This window comes from Octopus bimaculoides, chromosome 20, assembly GCF_001194135.2.
Source record: "Octopus bimaculoides isolate UCB-OBI-ISO-001 chromosome 20, ASM119413v2, whole genome shotgun sequence".
Taxonomy (NCBI): Eukaryota; Metazoa; Mollusca; class Cephalopoda; order Octopoda; family Octopodidae; genus Octopus; species Octopus bimaculoides.
Window position 1 is genome coordinate 45,516,594 of NC_069000.1, and position 4,897 is coordinate 45,521,490.

Below are 4,897 nucleotides of genomic sequence, written 5' to 3' on the forward strand. Positions count from 1 at the left end.
ATATATATATATATATATATATATATATATATAAATGTATACAAATACACATTTATATGTGTGTAAATATTTTGCCGCTACATATGCAAGAATATTGGGGTCGGGCCAAATCTTGACTGCGGGACCAGAGGGATAATGGCGTTTAGTTTGATACCTTGTTGTAGTTTCAAATGACCGCCGCGTCAGTTTTGTTTGTCATTTCATCAAACGTAGACGTAGACGGGGATGGGGATAGAGTAGCGGAGGAGGAGGCATCAAGTTAGAAGCAGAAAACAATAAAATACCTCATACATAGTTATTCGAACGTTAGCATTTCAGTCTATTCAAAGATAATGTTTTTCAATATATATACCCTTTAAAAAATGCATATTTTGCGAATGAAAAATCTAGATCCCCGAAATTTCTGGCCTTACACCAAAGTTTGAAACCAGAATATATACACATACATGTGTGTGTATGTTTCCGCAGAGACACACGCGTACATTCATACATACATTCACACACATTCACACACACGTGCGCGCGCACACACGTACGCGCGCACACACACGTACGCGCGCACACACGTACGTACGTACGTACGTACGTATATATGTATGTATGTATGCATGCAGCAAAAATTCCCCGCCTATCCCGATCACTGGACTGGCCTGACTCGGTGGATCCCATAGCTACGTCGATCTAGTCCGACCTGGACTCTCCTGAGGAACAGTGGATCTCGAAGAACATAAAGCTATAAATAATGATATCAGATTTTGGCACAAGGCCAGCAATATCAGGGAAGGCTATTTCTCCCGGCATGCTAACCATTCTGTCTGTTTGGCTATCTATCTATCTATCTATCTATCTATCTATCTATGCTCATATACACACATATTTGTAACAAAAATCCCATTTGAGATTTTTTAGACTTGCATTTAATCCTCAATACGATTTGTATGTTTAATATTATGTCAAAATATACTGACCCAAGACTCTCTCTCTCACTCCCTCCATACCGTGTTTCTATTATTGTTGTTGCTGTTACTGTGGAGTTGTTGTATTGTTGTTGTTATATTCAACGTAGCTCAAGAGCCTTCTGTTTGTTTATAATGTCATTTTTGCACGGTGTGGGAGTGTTGTTTTAAAACTAATCGACACCAGGCCAGCTCAGCTGATGCGATATTTGAGGCGTTCACTCGTCAGTCAATACTTTCAGAATCTTACGCTTAACCACACGACGTCCGTCTCATGTAACAACACACACACACACACACACACACATTACCTCCCTTCCTGTCACTCTCACTTTTCCGCTCTATGTGTAAGTATGTTTACATGTACACGTATTTGTGTGGCTGTGTGGTGGAAACAAAGTGGTTGACGTTTACTGTCTCATGTAAAACACACGATACACACTAAAAAGACAATCTCCCAGATTAGTCTTGCTGTCCATCTATCAGTCTATCTATACATATACTTTTACAGTTATGTGCCTATCTATCTATCTATCTATCTATCTATCTATCTATCTATCTATCTATCTATCTATCTATCTATCTATATGTATGTATGTATGTATGTATATCGATTCATATACGCATGTATAAAGACTACGTCGACATGCCAGATGCGCTGAAACAATTTTTACATAAATGGAAAACGAAGTGTCAGCAGTTTAAACAGCGATGCAAGCGCCCTCTGATGTCGCATCATATTCTTTCGACATCAACTAACCACTGAATGTCGAAGTTTTGACTTGGAGGTAAGTCTGCATACGTGAGGAACTTCTGAGAAAGTTTTCTTTCACTGATGGCCTGAGATATACGTTCAGAGAAGCCACCAGAAGAAATACTGTATATATCTCAGCGAAAATCAACCATGGCCTTATTCCCAGAAGCTTTTAAAGTGACTGCAACATTGTCCTTCAGAGTTGTTTATCCTGGACTAAGAATCAAGATATCAACCCTTAGCTTGAAGGACATACTTTTGCAAAACAGGAGCAGGAAATATCCGAAAAATGTCTGATGCATAAAATGGTTAAGGCCGCAGGTAAACTCAGCCAAATGTAAAAACTACACAGGCTGTTTGGAATTAACATTGAAGGTGTCATCCACATCGTAAGTCGCTGCTCGAAAATATCACCTATGAGACATGTGGCTAGAAAATTATTTAATATATATATATATATATTTATTTATATATGTATATATCACAGGCTTCCGTGCAGTTTTCATTTGCCAGTTTCACTCAAAAGGCATTGATGGGTGCTAGGTTATAATTGAAAGACACTTGCCCAAAATGCCACGTGGTAGAACTGAACCTGGAACTACGTGTTATGTAGTTGCGACATGAACTTCTTAACTACACAGCCGAATTATTTCAATAATCGGAATGCCTTTGAATCACGTGATCTTGGAAGAATAAAGATGAAACATTCATACCTTCCTTGAAGCCATCACGTCATTAATATACCAGAAAGGTGCGAGAATTTTCTTGCCAGGATGAAAACATACTTTAGCAAATAAATAAACAAGCAATAACAGAGTTTTATATAATTTCTTCTGGTTTTCAACCGATGTTATTTAATATATTCCCTTTCCTAAATACACAGACTTTGATCTATGGTTAGGGGCAAGGGAGTGGTGCTTGGCCCTTATTACTGTGTTTAAGGGCAAAAGAGTTGTGTCTGGCCCTTAAATCAACAAGCGTAGGCTGACAGGCAAAAGTTTTCTAATTCTTCTATCGATAGATAACAGACGCAACTGAAAAATAATACTCCTCTCGCATGCTCTTCCTCCTCACCACGTTCTATGTGCTTTCGTGTGTGTGAGTATGTGTGTGTGTAGATGCATACACACACATACACATATGCATGTATACATGCATGTATATACACATGTTTATATATGTATATGTACTTACAGATTTACATATACATGTACAAATATACCTACAGACACATACATATATGTATATATATATATTTGTGCATATATATATGCATATATGTATATATGCATGTATATATGCATGTATATATGTATACATACATACATACATACATACATACATACATACATACATACTTACATACATACATACATTCAAAGTGTATGTGAAGAGTGTAAAGAATATCCACTTCCCTTGGTCCATCTCTGTCCACATCCGGTATAACGGTACGACTTCCGGTGTGATGGTACCACCCTGTTATTGTTAACAAAAAAGTATTTCTATTCATTTCTGGAACGAAATCAAGGATTTAAGTCGTGGACCTGTTTACATTTCACACACACACACTCACACGCACACACATGGACACGAATACGCTAAAACACGCACTATACAAATATACACACATGTACTCGTATATGTGTTTGTAAACGCAAACACAAACACACATAAATATATACATGGAAGTATATACACCCACATACACACATGCACACGCACAAGCATATATCAATGAAGGATTACTCAATCCATTTGGTAGAGTACAAATTTAGTGTTCTTTAACACGAATAGTATTGATAGTGACTTCGAAGTTTCTCCCTGCAAACACCCATAACCGGACGCTTCGATGATGGTTTAATAGGCCGAAACTTTGAAGTAATAATAAATAATATTCTTAAAGGATAATATAGTCCCAAAATAAATAAATAAATAAATGAAAAACACAAAAGCGAAGTAAAAGAACAAAAAAAAAAAGAAAAAAAAAGCGGTTGTATTAGGTTTTCGCTCAGGAAAATTGGAGGAATTCTTTAACGTTTCGATCCTGCGTTCTTCTTCAGAAAGGACAGAAAACAGATGAAGGGAAAATAAGAAGCTTATTTTAGTTAGAGGGTGAATGCAAGCTGAAATGAGTGGAAGACGAAGTTGGCGCAAGGACGGACTTGTATATGAAGGTAATGTGTGCATGTGTATATGTGTATATGTGTATATGTGTATATGTGTATATGTGTATATGGGGTATGGATGCGCACACGTGTATGCCTGCGTGCATGCGGGTGTGTGTGATCGAGTACATGTGTGTGTATGAAGATAATGTGTGTATGTGTAGTCTGTGTTTATGCGTGTTTTGTACGCGTATACGGACGTGTGTATGTGTACATGAGGCTATCTGACGTATATGTGCGTGCGTGTGTGTGTGTGTGTATATATATATATATATATATATATATGCGTGTGTGTGTGTGTGTGTGTGTGTGTATGTATGTATGTATGTATGTATGTATGTATGTATGTATGTATACACATACACACACAATGCACACACACATAGTGCGTACTGCGCAAAGTAACGAGGCACACAGTAACAAATCATTAGGATTAATTATTTCACTCCAATTTCTAATTATTTTGGCTCAAACAAACATTCCTTTGTAGTTTCCACATAAGAAATGGAGGAATATTTGCCGTCTTAAACTGAACACTATAAAGGAGAGAAAAAAAAGTTAAAAAAGGAAACACGAAATGTTTTTCCCTCCAAATAAATCCTGATGCTTTATTACTGGAGCCATCCCTTTTGATGTTAGAAGAATATTCATCTTGCTGGCGGTGAAAAAAACTATAAATTGTTTATACCAGATAAATATTTATCTTTCTATTAACGTAATAAGCCGAGCAGCCTTTAAAACGCTGGTCCTACGTAGCAGAAATATTCTTTTCTACTCTAAGCACAAGGCCCGAAATTCTGGGGGATGGGCCCAGTCTATTAGATCGACCCCAGTACGCAACTGGTACTTGTTTAATCGACCTCGAAAGGATGAAAGGCAAAGTCGACCTCGGTGGAATTTGAACTCAGAACATAAGGACAGACGAAATACCACTAAGCATCTCGCCCGGTGTGCTAACGTTTCTTTTTTTTTTTTTTTATTGCCCACAAGGGGCTAAACATAGAGGGGACAAACAAGGACAG